Consider the following 20,120-nt stretch of genomic DNA (forward strand, 5'->3'; position numbering starts at 1 on the left):
AGCAGAAGTATGTGGAGAAAGTACTTGAAAAGTTCTGTATGAACAATGTGAAACGTGTTAATGTTCCATTAGCTTCCCATTTTAAGCTTTCTCGGTTTTGAGTCCTAGAACTGATGAAGAAAAGTAGTATATGTTTCATGTACCATATGCAAATGCTGTAGGAAACTTAATGTATGCGATATCTACAAGACCTCACATTTCACATGCAGTTGGAGTTGTCAACAGGTTCATGGCAAATCCAGATGAAGAACATTGGCGAGCAATGAAATGGGTGCTTTGATATCTAAGAGGCACAAGTGACCATTGCATCACCTTTAGTGGCAGTGAAGGATCAGTCTGCAGATATGTAGATGGTGATTATGCAGGTGATTCAGACAAAATAAGATCTACAATAGGTTATGTCTTTACTCTTACAGGTGGAGCAATTAGTTGGATGTCAAAGCTTCAAGAAACAGTTGCATTGTCCACTCTCGGAGCAGAATATATAGCTACTTTAGATGCCAGTAAAGAAGCAATCTCATTAAAGGGTCTACTTGATGAGATTGGAAGGACGCAGGAGAAAGTGAATGTACTTTGTGACAGTGATAGTACTATTCACTTGGCTACAAATCCTGCTTATCATAGCAGAACCAAGCACATTGATGTAAGGTATCATTTTCTGAGACATGTGATCGATGGGCATGGGCAAGGGATTAGGGAAATTGTTGTCAAGGTGGAGTTTGTTGGTAATTGACAACTAATTAATGTAAATTTGGGTAAAATTGTATTAGTTATTGACAAGTTAGTTTCATACCGAATCAACAGTTATGTAACTGAGAAGGCTCATATAAAACTGATGAATGCCCGAACTATTGTAAGGAGAATAATTTATTCATTGAATAGAAATTCCAATCTCTTGCCCCGTGGATGTTTCTTTAACACCTGGTGAGGTTACCACGTAAATCTTGAGTTTTTACTTGTGTGAATGCATTGTGTGGTTGCATTCAGTTTCATTTCTTTCTTGTTAAATTAACCTATTGTAACTACACAAGTGAGTCCCCCAAAACATCAAATTTCAATGTATTTAAATTATTTTAAAATACACAAATTTCACACATGTATTGAGAATTAATTAAAAATTTAAACATTTCAAGAAAAAATAACAATTTTTTTTATAAACAAATATAGTTTAATATACAATATAAAATTATAATATCATACAAACAAAATACAACTTTTTTTAAATGTCCATGTTTCTCAAACATCAAATTTCAAGTACTTGCATTATCTTGAACTATTGTAAAACTTAAAGTGTTAATTTATTGTATATAAACACTTAATGAAAAATGTGAAAGTATTAGTGAAAGCATAGCTTAATATGCAATTGAAAATTATAGAATTAGATGTCATACAATCAAATACATTTTTTATTTTATTTTTATTTACAAGTCACTCCCCCCAACCATCAGATTTCAATGTATTTAAATCATTTTAAAATACACAAACTTTGCACACTTATTCAAATTAATTCAAAATACAAAAATCACAACACAATTAATTAAATATTTAAACATTTCAACAAAAAATTCACAGATTTTATTTATAAACAAACATAGTTTTAATATACAATATGAAATTCTAACACCATACAAACACAATACACAATTTTTGTAAATGTTCATGTCTCTCAAACATCAAATTTCCAAGCACTTACATTATTTTAAACTCTTGTAAAAACACACAGTGTTACAACCATAACCAAATACAAACAACCCAACATTTACATAAAACATTAACATGGTAAAACATAGGACACTAAATATAATTAAATATAGTAAAACATATAAATTAAAAGTTTTTGTTTTATATAAAATTTTAGAATTTGAAATCATCATTTTTTATTTTTATTTTTAGTTTCTTTATGATATTTATTTTTTATGTGTTTTGTAATTTTAAATGTACATCTTAATTAATAAAGGAATCAAACCCAAAGAATTTTAAATGCAATTGGTCTATATAAATGTGTGTCTACAAGCATCAAATTTTAAAATGTGAAATTGAAAGAGCGAAAACTTTTAAAAGCAATTATGAAAATGTAAAAAGTGAATGTATAAATGTTCAAAAATCAAAAAATAATTTTAAATTCCATTTTCCCATTGTCATTAACATATATCCAAACTTGAAATTTTATAATATGGAATATAAAATACACAAAAGTGGAATTTAAAATGCAAGCTGTCAAATTAATTTAAAATACATTATATCATAGATATAAATTAGTTTAATTAAAAATTGAAACTTTGAGATTTAAATATTTGATGGAAAACTCAAAAATTTATCAAATAAAATGTCATAAAGTACAAAATAAATTTAGAAATTCGCAAAAAAATTCAATCTATATTTAGATTCACTTGAAACATAAAAAATGCATCAACAAAAAACAAGGATCATTATAATTAAAAATTCATCCCATATATAAAAAATTGTTGGCAAGTTGCCATTGGCGTGTTTATTTTGAAATAAATCGTATTTTACGGCTAAAAACAGTGAAAACGTGTATACGGGCGTCAATTTTAAAACCTAGTTGGTAGTCTATGTAATCTGATTGGTTTAGGGGTTTTCATGGTGCTAAATCTATTTATACATTCAAAAAAGCTTAATATAAACAAATTTCGCTAGGAAAATAAGCTAAAAAATGGTTTTTCCACCACAATTTTGTCAAAATCCAACATAAATTTTTGGAAATACAAGGTCAAGTTTCAAAATATTAGGTGCTGAGGGCATATTGAAGATTCTAAATCCATTTCCATCATTAAAGAAAAATGGTCAGATTCCAATGAGAAAATAGTCATCTAGGCATAGTAGTGGCCTACCTAGACAAGTCTCATTAGGTAAACATTTTGACTAGGTTAAAAAAAAAAAAAAAAAAAAAATTAATAGTTATAATTGTTAATTGAAACATTTTGGGTATGTCAAATTAGATAAAAATAGAAATAAAATTTTAAAAATAACAATTATAATTATAATTATTAATAATTAAACCAGCTCAAATCTATTTTAACATCAGATTTATAAGGGCCGAGAGGGATCTTTCTAACTCCAAACCTTTCCTAATGCTTTGCACCTAGAGAGATTTGGTCGCTTAAGAAGAATCTAGGCTGATTTTCATAACTTATTTTCATTCAAATTAAAAAAGAATGTTCTTGCTTTTAATAATAACTTCTCGTAATATACTTTTAATATATTCATCTTTATAAATATTTATATTTTTAATACTTATATATTTCCTTATGTTATTTTTATTTTTATTTTTATGTTTATATATGTTTAAATAATTTTATTTTTTTTTATTGGTTTTTAACTAATTAATTAAGAAGGATCTAGGCTGGTTTACCTTATGAGAAATTACAATCTCAAGGATAATTGAATTTTCATGACAATTCCTACATACAAAAAGATGTTAAAACATAGAATAGTTAAGCAACATCATTTTAAACATTGAATCAATGCATTGCAAAATACATTTAAAAGAAAATTCACAATCTTGCTCAAAACATAGGAATACATTTAAAAAAAAATCACAATCTTGCTCAAAATACAAGTCTAAAAATATCAAAGCATATATTAATTTAGCATAATCATATAAATTAAATGGTTCATCAACGTTACGGAGTTGTTTTTAGTGCGACTTTTTGGACTTTCCGGTGTCGGTGGAAAAATTTGAGGTGAAATCTTGATTTGTGTTATTTAAACTTGTTTTTTTCACTGTATATATGGATTCAACAATCTAGAAAACCCCACGGCACTTCGATTGCATAAGATTACCCATAAAACTTGTGATTTCAATAAATTCCTGCCGGATTTTAAAGAAATTACACCGGAAAAACCCACAATAAAAACTTCCAAAAAAATCACACCAAAAAAACTCTCTTATTTACCTAAACATTTATAAACTCTGGATTTATTCTTAAATTATTAAATCTACATCATTTATAATATTTTTTAATTAAAAAAATAAAAAATTTCTAATAACCATGGACCATGCCTATGGGAAACACACAATGATAACCTTCTCCGTGGGAAACGGGGAAACGGACTTCCTTCTCATTTTCCGAAACGACCATCCCCGCACTTTTTTCCATGGCGACGGATTCCGTGGCGGTATTTTCAACATTTTCATTACCCTATTGAAGAAGTGAATCTTCGTTTGTAGTATAAAGCTTCTGAAGCTTCCGATCCGAATCGATTGAATTACCGTTTGAATCAGCAGATCCAAGTTCTTGATCATCTTGTATAAGGATCCCGAATTGGTACGATATGGTCGGTGTTGAGGTAAATCAGTGAAGCTCTGCATGTTGGCATTGCCATTTGATGTTCACTATCAAATTTGTTTTCATCCGGGTATATATTGAACAGAAAGAAGAACATGTTATGACTATTATCACAGAATGGGATAATAACCAAAATCAAGAAGTTTTGAGGACGGTACAGGATGACTTAGAATGGGAGACTTACAAGAGAAATTGGAAACCAACATGGTAGCTCCGTAATACCAAGGTATTTGATGCTAACCTACAGCCTCATATAGATCTCCAGTATTATGTGCCAGAAAGAAAAGCCTATCCAAAAGGGAGGAAATGGATACATGATATGATTTATGAGAAAGCCAGAAGAAATGTTGAAATAGCAAGGATAGCTTTAGAACAAAATTTTCATGATATTGCTACTATCTGGCATCATTGAGGGAAGAACACAGGCATATACGAAAGATATGTCTGTATTTATAGGACCAGAGATTTATGGAGAGAACCTGGTCATGGAAGAGTTCTGCCAGCAGCTCGATGGCCCCGAAATGACCCCTGTATCTTGTTTCCAGACACTGTTTATGATTTTCCAGATTATAAGAAGCTCTGGTGGCAGTTTTTAAATGTAGATGATCAAACAGAAACCCATTATACCAGACTCAAATTCAGCACAATTGGCCACTATCAAGGTTATCAGCAATGTGGATGGTTCAGGGAATGGTGGAAAGACTATGGGATCAATAGGACAGCCATGGATCCTATAGAACATGAAAAATATTGTAAAAATATGGGTAAAACCTATATTATGCAATGTAACAAAGAATTTAATCATCCAGTCTATCATACGGTGAGAGAAATGGCCAGTACTGAATGGACAACTTATCAGACCTCTCCGTATAATAATTCACTGGAAGAATACATGAGAGAGCACATGGAATGGCTCGTCCTTACCAAAGTACAACATCAGATCATGCTGGGAAAGCCCATCATTGTCTGGCGAATCTACACCAAAGCATGGGACACCATGCAATACAAGAGGGACCGGTTTCCGGATCTCAAAATATTCTGATGATGTGAACCAGTCACAAGGGCTAAATTGTGACCAGTTTTTCCGTGGGTTTTACTGTTCAAAAAACCTCCACTGTGTAATATTCTCTTTCAATTTTTTTCGTTGGCTTTAGCACAAAAGCATCCACTGTGTATAGAGTCATGATGTCTGTCAGTACGAGAATCTACTTTACAAACAATATCTTAGCGTTACCCGAAAGCAATTATTTGGTCCATCGGAATCCGAATTTTTGTGTGGAGGTCGCGCTGATAAAGACTGAAAAGCAATGATTCCTTTAGCTTTAAGTCTTTTCTTTCCGACCAACAATAATGTTTGTCCCCCTTCTCTTCCTATATAAGAGAGGTAAGGCTCATTTGTTTGGCATCGGAGTTTAGAGTGTGTAAGAGTCTTGTGTAAGTTTGTGAGTTTTCAGAGTCGAGTGTATTTCCTGCTCTGCATCTGTGGACCCAAGGGTCTGATCTGCTTGCATCACAAAAGATTCACTCAAGTCCTTAGGTGGTTTGAAAAGCCTGCGCATCAGTGTTCCCAACACTAGTGAGAACCTAAAGTGGCTGAACCATTAGCAAGAGTCTTTCAGTCTGTTTATATCAGTCAAAAATTTCTGAGGCAGAGTCTGTCTATCGCCAGGTAGCCTCCGGTGTTACTTGTTCTTTATGAACAGTATATAGTCCGGTAAAAGCGGCGACAGTCGATCTCTGTAAAGAAACTCTTCTCTCTGTAATATTCTGAGTTTCTGCAAATAAAATGAGTACACCATATTTTCGCCACTGAGTATCTCTGTGATTTTTAAAAGTCTGCTGTGATAGTAGTTCTGTTGAGCTTTCGCCCGAAATTCACAGGAAGTTCGCCAAAAGATCGAAGGGACACCAAGGCCGTTAGAAGGCGTGGAAGCCATTGAGGAGGCCAAAAGAGTGTGAAAGATCTGAGTAGGTTCACCACTGGTTTACCAGGGGTTGGCTATCAACATTAACGAAGAGGCTCAACAAGTTGCAAGCTTGTGACAGGAGCCCCTGCATAAAATTGGTATCAGAGCCAGTAACGTCTGGATCTTGAGGTTGGTACTCTAAAATCTAAAGTACTCTTATTGCAGAATGGAATCATTCAGAAAGTCCGTTTCTTTCAGAGAATTAGAAGAGGAATCTAAAGCTAAAGAAAATCCTCTTAGGGATATGTTTGCAAGTAGTTCTAGTAGAACCCTTAATCCTGCTGAACTTACCTATGAAGAAACTCAGTCCTCTGCCCGTTGGGAATTCCCTGCAATAACCCCTTCTGAAGTTTATAGTGATTTATCTCCTTTTCATTTGATTGTTGCTACTAGAATTAGTATTAAAGAATCTGTCAGTCAAGTTCAATAAAACTCCGATAGTATTCAAACTATACCTCTGCTTAATCCCAAAACCTTACAAGCAGAAGCAAAAAGATTGAAGACAAATTATTTGCATCTAGGGTGTATTCGAGTTGGAATCAATCCTTTGGTTCATAAAGGATTACATACTTTTGTGCTTGCTACTGTAAGAGATATGACGCACAATAAGTACACAGATTCCATTATTGGTGATATTGTGGCACCTTTGTCTGATGGTCCAGTCTATTTTGACTGCTACCCAAATTTCTCTGTATATGTTTATGATGAAACCGTTGAAGATATCTTGCAGTTGCAGATCCAAACAATGGGATTCGATATGAAGAAAAAGAGAAATAATATAGCCATACAGACTAAAGCCTGTCTCAGACATACAAATACATTATGGCCTGCCATTCGTCATACACCCAGTAGAGACTCCAAGTCTAGTATTGTAGTCAAAACAGATCCGAAAAACCAAAAGGTTGAACATCTGTTAATTAAATGGGAAGACTTGCAGTTTCCACAACATTGGGTTGTAAACCATTCTAGGCCTCACGTACCTAGAAATATCACCTCTGCAAATATTACTGAGAATTCTTCTGGTGCAATCATTTCTTTTCCCCGAAGATCAACCATTGATCACCAAAGAATTAATGCTGCTTGTAAATCTTCTAAATACTACAGAGAGCCTTCCACTGTTGATATCGCCTGCTCATCTTCATCTTCCTGTAGACATAACCAGTTATATGAATTAGCTCAACTTGTAAATTACTCTTCTTTAGAAGTAAAATGTCCAGACTGTGAAGATATTGTAAATCTGCTTACCTTAGCTGAACAAAATGTTCATCTGCATCATAATCCACGAACTGGTATTGCTCCACCTTCTACTTCCATAAATTCATGTCCAAATCCCAAATGCTCTGACATTCCCTTTCCTCATGAGCCAGAGCCAGATTCAGACCATGTCCTCATGATAACAGTTGAAGAAGAAGATCCTAGACTCACTGAGATGATATGTCTGATGAGACCAGCAAAATCAAGATATGGGCTAGGAAAACTTGAGCAGTCACAGTTGATCCCAGAATGCAGATTCAAACAAATTCCTTCTGATTGTAAAAAGCCTGCAGTTATGGAAATGCATAAGTTCTTTTCACTCATGGATGGATGCTTAAAGTCAGAAATTAGTGCCAAATGGATGAAAGATATGCTAAATTGGGATTTGTATACAAATCCTCAGGCAGAAAAATTTGACATAGCATACACTCCTGAACAAAAGAAACAATATTCTACTGACTGGAAACATTATATGGAAACAAACAATACTTGGATATCTTTCTATTCATGGAAAGATAAGATTTCTCCAATAAATGTTTTCACTGGATCCACCTCTAACACTTCAGTAGATAAACATGGATGGACTGCACTTGATGGGTCAAAAGTAGAAACTCCTACTACATTTCCTCCCTACAAAGGGATTATTCTAGGAGAAAATACTAATGCAGCCAAAGCCATTCCTTTGGTCCAAAAGGATGACAATGCCTTGGGCATTGATGGAAGAATCCAGAAAGCTAGTGAACAATTAAACTGGACCAATACTGCAATCAAAGGCTTGGAGATGAATGTAGCAAAATCAGAAGATGTAAAAAAGCAGATAGATGTTGTACAGTCTTCATTGAATAATGTAAATAGTTGCTTGAATAATTTACAGTTTGATTCCAGCATGACTCGCTCTTATACCAGAGAGTCATTAACCAAGATTGAAGAAGTAGGAGAAAACTTAGTTGGACACATAGGTGTAACTAAGACTCTCCTTACTGGCTTAACAGAAAAAGTGGAAAGAATACAATTGTCAAAAGTTGAAAAGCCAGTTCCAAATTCTTTCCTGGTAAAAAGAAATATACAGATTGAAAATCCTGTGAGAAATATCCAGAAATTCCCTTTTTTGTTTCCTAAAGAAGTTGCCTCATCATCTAAAGCTGAGGAATAAGAACATATCAGTATTGCTTCCTTATTTAAGGAAACAGAGGCAGAAACAGACCAGAAGTCTTCAGAGACACAGATCTTTCCAATCTATGAACCTCTTGAACATAGATTTTCCAGATATTTTGCCCCTGATATTGAGGGAAAAGGGAAAATGCCTAAAGCTCATACTTTCTTTCCTGATTCTCACAGAGAATGGAACATAGACAACATGAGTATTGGCCAGATTCACCGAATGATAGATATGATGTATATTGAATATAAGCTCATGTGTCTAAGAGGCAAATCTAAAATAGATGCTTGTAGAACTATCATTCAATGTTTTACAAGTACTCTCCTCAGGTGGTGGGAGACTAAATCTTCTCCTAAACTCATTGAAACCATGGAAGCAGAAGTTCTCAAAGATGAGAAAGGAGATGTTATTCATAATTCAGATGGATCGGTCACTAGCAATATGATTGTCACTTTGACATCAATGATTCTGGAACATTGGTGCGGAAGTGAAACAGAAATCGCCAACAAACATGAGGTTATTCTTATGAACCTCAAATGTCATAAAATGTCACAGTTCGATGATTTTCACAGAGACTGGATGCAGTGAATTTATGAGGTAAAAGACTCCAAAAACTTGTTGTGGAAGCAAGTTTATCTTGCTGCTTTACCTTCTAGATTTGTTGACTATATCAGAATGCAAGAAATTTTTCAATTACCTTTTGAATCTTATACATGGGGTGAGATATATTCCCATATAACAAAGACATTGGTGAGTCTTTGTACTAGTTCAAAGGTTAACAAGTCTCTAGAGAAATTATCAAGATTACCAGACAAAAAGTCCATCTGCAGCAAGTGTGGACTCACAATAGATGATCCTTTGGTGAAGAAAAGAAAGTCCAGAAAGAAAGCCAAAAGAGAATTTAAAGAAACTTTCTACAGGAATAAAAGAAACTATCCAAAGGACAGAAGAAGATATCCTGCAAAGGATAAAAATCAGAGGTATAAGAAAAAGGGTCATTACAGATATATTCCAAAAACTCATTATTATGATCCCTCTGATATTCATCTACACTCAACCAAACAAGAAAAATGGAACAAAATTACTTGTTGGTTGTGTGGCCAGAATGGGCATATAGCTTCCAGATGTCCCCAAGGTGAGGAATCAAAGTTAAACAGAGGAAAGAAAACTGTTGTTTATGCCAAAAAGTCCAAGCAAGTCAAGCAAGAACATTCAGGACCTATTTTTTGTCTTAGATGCAAATCCAAGACACATGTTACAGAAAGATGCCCAAATCTTTCTATCAGAGATACAGCCCAGCAGCACCAGCTAGAAGAATCCTCACTTGATTCTTTTAGTTCTACAGAAGAAGAAGAATTGCAAGCCAATATCGGCCAGTGCTATGAAACAGACTCATAAGACTGTTCATGCTCAGATTAAGAAGAATGTGTTTTCCATGCTCTATATGAAGATGATTCTGAATACTACACCAGTTCTAGTGAAGAAGAAAGGCTTAAGCCTCCAAAAGAAAAATTTCTTATGGCATCTACTGAAAAAGAAGCAGAATTGAAGATTCTGTCTCAGATCAGGGCAATGGAGGAAGGAGACATGAAAAATCGCCTGATAGAAGCATTCACTGATCAGCTCAAAAACAAAGCTTCTAAAGAATCAGGTAAGAAGCCTTTATTCATTGATGCATCTTATGAAAGAAATACTAAATCATTTCAAATGCATCATCAAAAGGCCGGAAGAATAAGGTCATTAACTTTGGGAGAAGTAAGTGGTGAAATTCACCATCTCAAAGCTGAAATTTCTGCAATTAAAACTCAAATTGTAGAACTGCAAAAAGGAAAACAAATTGCAGGAGAAAAAGAAGAAGAGGATTCCTGGAATCCCACTACAAATCATCAAGAAATACGAGTTGTTGAAGGTATGCAAGACCCACATTATGGCTTCAAAGATATGAGGCTGTTCACAATCACTTATCAGCAACACCATGTTAAGGTAAAACTCTGCATCCAAGGAAAGATTTTTCACATGACTGCATTATTAGATTCTGGTGCAGATATTAACATCCTTAATATCAAAAATATTCCAGCCAAATATTGGGTTTCGGCTGAAAGAGAAGTAGTAGGCCTTGGAAATAAGAAGCTCCAATATGAAATTCCCAGAGCTTCATTATGTTTTGATACTCATTGTGTATATATGAAGTTTGCTATAGCAGACATTCCTGTTGATTGTTTATTAGGAAATGTCTTTTTAGCTGTAGTAGAACCCCATGGCTCAATTAGGTTAAAAGGAGGAAGAGCTGGATATTTCATTTCTGTGCCTACATCAAAAGGCAAAAGAAAGAAGTTTGAACTTCCGTATGTTTAAAGTCCGAGGATTTCAACAATGGTCCAAGCCATGCAAAAATTGGACAAAGCAGAATCTCTGTTGTCAGATCTCAAAGATCTGAAAGGCACACTAAGAATTGAGGAACAACTGAAAATGCCTCAAATCAAGCAGAAGATCCAGGATCTGAAGGCAAAATTGGAAGAGACATGTTGCTCAGAAGAGTCGAATGCTTTCTGGCATAGGAAGCAGCATACTATCAAGCTGCCTTATAAAGAAGGGTACACTGGAAAACCCTGCAAGAGCAGAGCCATCCCAATGAGCCAAGAATATAGAAATCTTTGCCAAAAAGAAATCCAGCAGCTGCTTGACAGAAAATTAATCAGAGAATCCAATAGCCCCTGGAATTGCTACGGATTCTATGTGAATAAGAGAGCTGAACAGATTAGAGGAATCCCCAGACTTGTCATCAATTACAAGCCTCTAAATTCAGTTCTGGCTGATGACACTTACCCGATTCCACACAAGGGAGACTTGATCAGAACAATTGCAGGTGCCATGATATTTTCTAAGTTTGATTTAAAGGCAGGATTTTGGCAGGTTGCCATTGATGAAGAAGATAAATTTAAGACTGATTTTAGTATACCTGCAGGGCATTATGAATGGAATGTCATGCCATTCGGCCTCAAAAATTCTCCCTCAAAGTTCTAGAAGGTCATGGATGACATCTTCAAGCCATACTTTGATTGGATAATTGTTTATATTGATGATGTTTTGATTTTTTCTAAAAATATTGATGATCATTTCAAACATGTCAATATTTTTATGAAACTAGTTCAGAGGAATGGACTAGTTCTGAGCAAAAAGAAAATAGAAGTATTCCAGACTTCTATAAAATTCTTGGGACACACGATTTGCAATGGGAAAATCTCTCTACAACAACATGTTATTGAATTTGCAGACAAATTCCCAGACGTTCTTAAGGACAAAACACAGTTGCAAAGGTTTCTCGGATGCCTAAATTATGTCAGCAATTTCTACCAGGATTGTGCCAGTGACAAAAAGATACTCAATAAGCGTCTTGGTAAGAACCCCCCTGAATGGTCAGATTGCCACACTAGATCAGTTAGAGAAATCAAAGCTAAGGTAAAATCTTTACCTATTTTATATGTAGTTGATGACCAAGCTTTCAAAATAGTTGAAACTGATGCCAACAATGTTGGATGGGGAGGAATCTTAAAACAAAGAATTGGAAAAGAAGAACAGGTTGTTCAGTTTACCTCAGGAGTCTGGAATTCAGCAGAACAGAACTATTCTGTCATTGAAAGGGAAGTAAGGCAGCATGGAATTGTATTAGCAAATTTGAAGTTTATTTAATAAACAAGCCTTTTCTTCTCAGAAAAGATGCCTCAGCTATGCAGAAAGTTTTGTCCAAAGATATCAAGAACACTGGAGAAGCAAAGTTTGCCAGATGGCAAGCACTCTTTGCAAATTTTGACTTCACAGTAGAACATATCAAAGGAAAAGATAATAGTCTTCCTGATTTCCTTAGCCGGGAATATATTGAACAGAAAAAAGAACATGTTATGACTATTATCACAGAATGGGATTCTGGTTGATTGTTCTGTATCAAGATCTATGGATCCAAACTTCAGTTGCATAGATCGAAGGCTTTAACGAGTATGGGGTAATCCCGTGATGGATTGTTTGTTTGTGCAGGTTGCAGGTTGTTTGTTTGTTTTTATGTCGCACCTCCCCAAGAAGCAGAGAATGCTCCAGAAACAGGGGAAGGGGAAGCCCTGGTTTTGAACACGGTATTGTTCAAACCAGCCAAGGAAGCCCTAGTTTTTAACAGGTTATTGTTCAAACCAGCCGAAGAAACAGCTGAACAAACTCAGCGGAGAGCTTTGTTTCAGAGGGTTTGTATGTCACAGTGAATCGAAGAAATAGTTGAACCAACTCAGCGGAAAGCTTTGTTTTGGAGGGTTTGTATGTCACACGGTCAGCCCTGTACGCTAATTATTGACAGTGGTACAAATAACTTGGTGGCCAGAGAGATGATGGAAAAGTTGGGGTTGAAGCGGTTGAAACACCCCACCCCTTACAGGGTTTCATGGCTGCAAGAAGGCCATCAGTTGCTGGTAGATGAGCAATGTGAAGTGGAGTTTCATATCGACGAATATAAGGATAAGGTCATTTGTGACATAATGTTGATGGATGTATGTGACATACTGCTAGGCAGGCCATGGCAGTATGACAGGGATGTGGTATATTTCGGAAAGAAAAATTATTACAAGGTTTACAAAGATGGGATCAAGCATAAGCTTGTGGCCATCAAAGATGAAGAGACGGCAGGGACAAGTGAAACAAGATCACCGTTTTTGAAACAAGTTGAGAGCCCCAAAGAGAAGGTTACCGATATCAAACCCACGACCGAAAAAGCCACTGAAGAAGAAGTTCCTGTCTCCAGTCCCGTTGAGGAGGTTCCTGCGGCCGCGAAAACAATCGATGAAATCCCCGCCACAGTCGAGAAATCTGCAGAGGAATCGACTGTAACGCCGCCTGCATCAGAGCTTGAAGCAGAATCGAGCCCGGTGGAATCCGTGCAAGTGAAAAAACCCAAGGAGGAATCTGCCCCGGCCGCCAAAGAATCCGAGCCAGCTAAGGAAGAGACTGTTGCTCAGCCTCCCGCCAAGGCTGCGGCTGTTGAAGAAAAGGCTGAAGAATCATCGGATAAGGAAGAAGCTCCCGCCGCCATTGAAACGACGACAGAAGAAAAGGCTAAAAAATCATTGGTCAAGGAAGAAGCACCTGCTGAAATTCCAGAGGAAAAACTGCAATGGTTGAAGAGAGTGCTGTTAAGCCTGCTGAAGCAGCTCCTGCTGAAGAGAAGGCCGAGGTTGAGGGTAAGGCTGAAGAATAGGTTAATGGGTGTGGAAAGGCAAATAAATATATCTATGGATCATATGAGGGTGGGTGTTTGTGTAGGAAACTTATATGACTATAGTATTATGGGCGATATTCGGTTTAGTTCATGATGTATTTAGTGGGTTCGATCCAGTTCAGTCCCTGATCCCTTCTGCTATTTAATTCAGAAGGCTCAAAGATCGGGTTGGTCATCGCACATGTATTCATAGTTAAGTTTGTACAACCATTTCAACATATGGGTATCGGGGTTGTGTAACTTTGTATCTTGTGTCGCAGTAATAATTACAATGGGATGTCTATTTAGTGCAAAAAAAAAAGCGTTCGATTTTCCACCGTTTTGATCAAATAGATGTAAAGACCATAGGAATATTGAACAATAAATATTTTAAGTTTACATGATTATACATTTTATTTTTACTTTTATGAAATGGTTTTTCGATTTATTTTATGGTCAAGAAATGTAAATACACGCTGTGATTTGGTTTAATGGTTAAGAATACTTGTTTTTTTAGAGCATGTGTTTTTTCTTAAAAGATCACAGGTTCAAAACTTGAGTGGTAAGAGTATGTATGCTTTTTTAGACTTAGCAAACAAGGGAGTTTCATTCACTAATTTGGTGTTTGGCTCTGTAGTAGCTTAAAATTAGATAATAATAATAGTAAAATATATTCCTTTTTCTTTCTCATTGATTATTTATATTTATATTTTTTATTTTAAATTATATAATTAATGATTATGATGATTAATTTAGATTATATGGTTTATAGGATTTTAAGAAAGTAAGAGATTAATTTAAGAATTTTTTAACATTTAATTTTCATGTTAAAATTGTTTTAAGAAAGTAAGAGATTAATAGAAATTTTTAACATTTAATTATTTTGCTAATTTAAAATGTTAAAAAAGTTAATCGTGTGACAAATATTTTAAACATTAAATATGAGTATAAAATAAATAATTTTAAAAAGAGATTTTCATTTTCAACCTCTTTAACATTGTTGACAAATCCTTTCATCCATAACATTTTGAAAATTTCTCAACCACAAATTTCACTATAAAACATATAAAAATTAGATTTTATTTTGGTAATATTTACGCTGATAGGCATTCCTTTGAGTGAGCCTTTCGTTGTCCTTTTGTTTCTAAGCTTGACAGCTAGCATGCACATTCAGCGGGCAAATTGTTCACATGTGTCGTGCAATTTTTGTTTGTTTTACTGTTCAGAAATTGTTCACTCAGGTGCTCAACTATACATTGTTTACACCTCCGTTTTACTGTTCAGAAATTGTTCCTGCTCAATTTTCAAGTTAGTGCTCTCAAAAATGGGTTTTCTGATCCCATTCTCTCTCATTTTGCTTCCAACGTTTTAATATTAGTCCAGTGTTTTCTTATGGGTTTTTTTATGGCAGGTACAGCTCTGTTTTCCTGTTCAGAAATTGTTCGCGCAGTTTCCCAGGTTCTCAAAATTCCTTTTTTTAAATTTCAGGTTAGTGCTCTCAAAAATGGGTTTTTTGATCCCATTCTCTCTCATTTTCCTGGTTTTTTCCTGATTCCTGGTTGTATTAAGTATTTTCTTGGCATCTACAGTCTGAGTATGTGCATTAACCTAACATACTCATACCTCATCAAGGATTAGACAAATCGTTTCAGGTTACTGAACATGGAATGCATTGTAATTTTGTGTTTTATTGGTGTGAATATACAAACAATACATTGGACTGAAACATTAATTGTTGTGAAAAACTTATTGCTTTGTTTCAGTTTGTTATAACAATTGGCACTATTTATAGCAGAGGATGTTACTGATGTTGAATTAATTTATGTACTGGAAATTTTTTTGTTAAAGTGCTACAGAACTGTAGCATAAAATTACCCTAGCTTATTACACAATATTGCAGAGCAATTGCTCTTAGTTGTATGGTCAATGTCCTGTTAGATGATAAGTAACTTGTACCATTGTCTAGAAAGCACCAGAGAGTACAGTGGCCCCTGCCATTTCCATTTCTCTTCACTGACTCTGATTAGCATACCTACCTGTTAACAATGGAAGAGTTGGGTAGGAGAGGGAAATGTCAAACCAATTTTGGGAAGGAGACTCAGTCCAAGACTCCAACCCCTTTGACTCCAGCGAATGATCTGAGAATTCCTGTCCAAGAAGGGCAGACGCTTGGTTCAGCCCAGGTACAACGTCCTCTAAATTGAAGTAGAAGAAGCCAAAGCAAAACAGGGCATTGAATAAGAAAACATACCATACCTTGGTGGAATCTTGGCATTGATTAAGAAACAGAGACAAACTTAATTGTCATAACCCACCTATTTTTGAGGCAATAGGCTATCACTATGCTGTTGAATTTGTGCTTGTTGCACCTTGCAAGACTTCTGAACAGGAGATTTTCAAGAGAAACTAAAGCCCTTCCATTTCCATAAAATCTATCACCGATCGCATATACTGGTCATTCATAGCCGTTTTCTCTTCGTTTATCGATTTCAGAGCGAAAGACAACAGTTTTTTGGCCAACTCTCCTGCTGTCGTCTTTGCGCATGCAAAGCTGATCTTATTCCCGTAGAAGCATTTAGGGAGCAGCGGGTGGAATTTCATTCGAGCGTCTAGGGGAAATATTAAATGAACTTCTTGTTCCAAAGGCAGTTGGAGAGCCCTGGTTCTCAAACGCCACAAACACGCTGATAAAACTGCGAATGTCGGGTGCTTCATGAAGGGTTAGGGTTTGAATGTCTAGGGATAACCATTCGATTACCTCGAGTAATCTGGATCATTCACTAAAACCCAAGAATGCTACCCACCTTACTCCATGTGGCCAACATGTGGTAGAGGGTGTGTGGTAGAAGGGGAGTCGCCATGCAACAACCCAAGTGTACTCCCTTTCCATTATATGTCGGGTGTATGAATGGATGGTGTTTAACAAGTGGAAATGTGATTTAAATACAATAAACAGAGTTAAATACCCAGTTAACGACAAATGTCCAAGGTACTTAGGGACAGCTATCGTATTAATTTTTTTTAATAGTGTTTCCCTGTTTTACACGCGTTATTGTAATTCTGCAGCAGAAATGACATTCAGATTCTCCAAGCAACTCAGGTCAGTGCATATCACAATATTTTATCTTGATCATTTGGAAGAAATATCCGTGTAGTTACGATGAAATGGTCTTCTTACTGTCACAGATGCCATGGATCTTATAAATGCTCTTATGAATGAAAAGGGTGCAGTTGCAGATAGGAAGTCTGCCATTAGTTTCAGCGATTTCCATGCCGCCGTACAGAAGATGGTTGAAGCAGAGATTGAGAAACATGCGGCTGATGGAATAGGGAGAGTGGATTATGCAGTAGCCAGTGGTGGAGGTAAGCTTTTATATCATTCTGAAGGATACTACCCTGGTAATAAGTTATCTCTATCTTGGAGAGAGATATCCAGAATGATATTTTCCTTGAACAACCTTCACCCTCTTGCTAATGAAATACTGACCCCCAAATTCAGTGAGCCAGGGAGGTGTCTTCCACTCAAGGGTAGTGATGTTCTTGTCTCCATCAAGCTTAGGATTCCCATTTTTCCTCGAGCAGTCACTCTGGAACATGTCTCCAAGGTAGCACTCTTTTCCTTCTATTTATTTGAAGTAGTTCACTTCTGTTTTCTTGATGCTTTTTCTCTAATGGAAGTTTTAAGAAACATGTCCTGAGGAGCTACACTGCATAGTATGGCTTCCTTTGGCTTAGAAGACATGTATTGGGCATGTCTATTTTGCTAAAAAACAAACATTGCTTTTTGCTCCTTGTTTGAATCGATTTTTGTATCCACTTTCCACTGTTGAGGATTTGGCAAAGGGATCTTGATGTTCTGTGGTCTTCTTCATTTCTTTTTTTCACAAATTCGGCTGTGGTTGGTTTTCTTCTCCTGGTTCCTATTCTCAAATGTGGTCTTCTCCTGTGCTGAGACTCGAGAGTCTGTAGGAGTTTTCTTCCTTCTTCATGGGCCTTCTCTGCAGCTGTTGTTTCTATAATTTTGGTTGCTTTCCTTTTGGTTGTCTTCTAATATAACCGAGTCTTATTTTCATCCTCTCAACTTTTTTAATCCCACTGCAGGCCATCTATGGGAGATCTATTATGGCTCTGAATGTCCTTCCACTTGCTGTAACTTTCTTGTGCAGGTAGTCATTAGACGGCCTGCATCTTGGCAGAGTCTGCATTTGAAGATTGTACTTCCATAGTCATCTGGCTGGGTTCATTGAGATCCTTTCAAATTTAGCTCAACCCTATGAGGAATACCTTTGTTGACTGTTCTATGCATGTTCAGGTGCAATTGAAGATTTTACTCTCCTCATTGGTCTTATGAAATTTTATAAATTGACCTAAGAAATTGTTGAACTCTTCCATAAGAACTACTCTTTTACATTACCCCATAAAGAAAGGAGAACCCTTACTAGATTACAATGCTTTCTACTATGATAAGCATTCTTAATCACAAGATTCTGTTTCTCATTAGTTGATATCCATACCCACTTCTAGAGCTAGCTTCGGATTACCTAGCTATACCGGGTGCAAAATCATACAATGCATTTATGTCATTTTTCTCTTGCTCTAATACAAACAACATCAATGGTTTCAGTGTCCTGCCTTGTGTACCATATCTGACTTGTAGTTGTTATATATGTGATGGAAAGCTATCTTATTATAGTGGAATACCTGATATGATTGATATGATCAAAGTCAAATAGTTGACTTTGGTCATGTCCATCAAAAATCAGTTGATTTTGCTTAAAGATCAATTAGCTTTTCTCATGTCTATCAAAATTCTGGAATAGTCATATCCCTGTATTGAGATTTTATTCCACATGATTAATAATCCCCTTCTTGTCCACCTATGGCTTTACACGCAATACCATCCTAAAGCTTTATCCTGTAGGTACATTTCATTGCACAGGTCCTCATTAGTGTCCTTTCTCATGCTAGCATTGCTTGATGTCTTTGTATGTTTACGTTATCCATTCCCTTAGCTTAATGGATAATTTCTTTGGGTATTAGTGCTTACACAATGCGGCTGTCTAATCTACCACACTAATTTCCTCACAGACAGCTGTTGGGGGGAAAAGTATCTAATGCAGAATGCCTCTATCCCACTCTGAAGGTGATAGTACTTCAGCAACAACTGAATGCAAAGCTATTCAAAGTTTCTTCTTTATGAGATGAGAGAGGGAAGAAAAGGATGATCTACTAACCGTTATCTTGCGCTAATAGTTGATCCAGTCTTCACTCCTTGTTGCTTGCTCCTAGCTCCTTGCCCTTTCACCGGCCCAGCTACACACAGATCCTGTAAAAGCACAAGAAAAGGAAACTACAAGAAGCATACATCCATAATCGATTATAGGATTAGCATAAATCAAATATACAAGCATCTATTCATCATAAAGACACATGCATATAGAAGAACCTCAAATACTTTATTGATAATAGAAGTAAAGTTCTGAGAGAGTTACAACCACAGTAGGTCCAATCCAGCAACACCTCCCAGCTGAAAGAAATCTCCTCTTCACCTCCTTCAAGAAACACACCCAATAGCTCTATACTCAAACCAACAACACTTCCTTACTTGCACAAAATTCCAGCCTCCATAGACCTCATGAGAGAGATCTATATATAGGGTTTTGGAGAAAGGATGAGTCATCTTGAGACTGGCATAAAGCTGACTAGTGTCCTCTCCCACTTTAGTTAATCTTCAGTTCTTGAGTCCACTTGGAGAATCTTGCTTCCACTTGGAGATCAAGACCCTCTTACTCATCACTAGGCGAATTCCTTGACCCAAGTGTCAGTTTGGAAGCTTCCTGGGCAGTTGACACCTTGCAGAATGACTGTGCCACTTGGCCAATCTCGCCTAGCGCAGGTAGCCTTCATTAGTTTTGACCTTCAGCGCAGGTACAAGGAGGAGCAGTTGACATTCAGCGCAGATGCCCAGTGGAGCAGCTGACATGATCCAAAAATAGCCTGTTTTTGAGTGTTTTTAGGTGGAGAACTGATTTTCAGTGCTGTGGTTTGCAGACCTTGTTCCTCTAAGGGTAAGAAAAACATGTTTAGGGACTTTGGATCCCTCAGATTATTGACATTTCATGCTCCATGCTGTTAGGCACAAAAATGTCTATAACAGTTGCCCCCTAAAGTATGAGGTCGTTTATCGGGTGAAA

The 20,120-nt window shown here is 36.1% G+C and overlaps 1 pseudogene; it reads left to right on the forward strand.

The window, feature by feature from the left end:
• The first annotated feature begins 13,040 nt into the window (after window positions 1-13,040).
• LOC149241146 (uncharacterized) lies at window positions 13,041-14,278 on the forward strand (annotated as a pseudogene).
• The last annotated feature ends 5,842 nt before the right edge of the window (window positions 14,279-20,120 follow it).

Source organism: Pinus tabuliformis, chromosome 8 (genome assembly GCF_031772625.1).
Source record: "Pinus tabuliformis cultivar Carrire ecotype Pingquan chromosome 8, CPIR1, whole genome shotgun sequence".
NCBI classification, from domain to species: domain Eukaryota; kingdom Viridiplantae; phylum Streptophyta; class Pinopsida; order Pinales; family Pinaceae; genus Pinus; species Pinus tabuliformis.